Source organism: Octopus bimaculoides, chromosome 2 (assembly GCF_001194135.2).
Source record: "Octopus bimaculoides isolate UCB-OBI-ISO-001 chromosome 2, ASM119413v2, whole genome shotgun sequence".
Classification (NCBI taxonomy): domain Eukaryota; kingdom Metazoa; phylum Mollusca; class Cephalopoda; order Octopoda; family Octopodidae; genus Octopus; species Octopus bimaculoides.
Window position 1 is genome coordinate 30510578 of NC_068982.1, and position 1599 is coordinate 30512176.

Here is a 1599-nt window from a genome sequence, read left to right on the forward strand (position 1 = left end):
CCCAACATCGCTTGACAACCGATGCTGGTGTGTTTACGTCCCCGTAAACTAGCGGTTCAGCAAAAGAGACCGATAGAATAAGTACTAGGCTTACAAAGAGTAAGTCCTGGGGTCGATTTGCTCGACTAAAAGGCAGTGCTCCAGCATGGCCACGGTCAAATGACTGAAACGAGTAAAAGAGAGAGTATATATAAATCCAAAAAAATGGAACAAGAATGCAGCAGATGACAATAAAACATTCGGACAGATAGACGATACAAAGACGGAGAGGAAAAAACAAGGACGAGTCATTTGCAGCCCTTTCTCACCAGTCAACTATCCAGTTCATCCATACAGTTTCAGCTGGTTACACTTGGGACTGTTCAAATTTGGCTGACCCAAAAACTCTAAGCTAAGAGCATTAAATTTGTTGCAAGAAAGCAAGCGAATGTCTATGACAAAATAACAACAGGTGTCTTTCGAACAATAAAGACAAGTCAAGTTGAGCTGGCATGTGTAAAGTGAAAGCCTTGAGGCAAGAACATAGGAGATGAACATAAGAGATGAAAGCCATGAAACAGGAATATGAGATGCTTCGCAGCCGGCGCTTGAACCAAGAAAGAAAGATCATGCTTGGCTGCACTCCAGTCATGTGGAAGGAAAGCAGAGAGATAGGGGCAGAGGGATTGAAGAATTTGGGGAAGAAAGAGAAAGAGAGGAAATCAAAGGGACACAGAGAAAGGTACAAGGGATGTATATATGTATATCTATATACATACATACATGTGTGTGTGTGTGAATGTACATTATATATAGTGAAATTTACAAAAAGACAAAAGATGAAGACAGGTGTATGGAAAACAAGCAGGTGTATTGGTTTGATGCTCGGGAAAGTGAGAAAGTCTTTTACATCTTTGCATGTATGTATATCATCATCATCATCATCATAAGACATTTGATAACATAATGCAGTAAAGTGTTCCCCTGATGATCTGGTGTGTCTAAGCATTCAATTGTACTTGGGACATCTATTGCAGAGATTTCAAACAACCACAATGGTGAAACATACTTAGAGAATGAATAGCTCATTTTTGTTTAAATTATGCAAATTACTCAAGCCATAATTGTTTTCTACTCCTTATTTATATATATATATATATATATATATATGTATGGGTCCCTTGGCCACTTGAGATAAAGTTTGACAGTTGTTCCGCTGATGACTACTATTGTGGCACAAACTCCTATGCTTGACTGTCCCGCTTGCATTCAGTCAGTGGACCTGTGCTATCCCTTAACAACATGTCAACTTTTGAGAATTCCTGAGCTGCAGCAGAGGTAATTTTGATAAACCAAGAAGTTATGTTTTATGTATGCATATGTGTATTTATATATGTGTGTGTATGTATATTTGTATATGTGTGTGTGTGCATATATTTATATATGTATATATATGTGTATGTATATGTGTGCTTGTGTGTGTATGTGTTTACATGTTTATGTGTATGTGTATATATAAATATATATATATATATATGTGTGTGTATAGATATGTGTGTGTGTATATGTATGTATGTATATATGCTGGTGTGGTGTATGTATATATATATATATATATAT

At 36.6% G+C, this 1599-nt stretch overlaps 1 protein-coding gene across 1 annotated transcript in view; it reads left to right on the forward strand.

Annotated features, from left to right (window-relative positions):
• LOC106878420 (probable ATP-dependent RNA helicase DDX49) overlaps nucleotides 1–1599 on the forward strand; it is a 608416-nt gene that overhangs the window by 564850 nt on the left and 41967 nt on the right. The window lies entirely within an intron of this gene.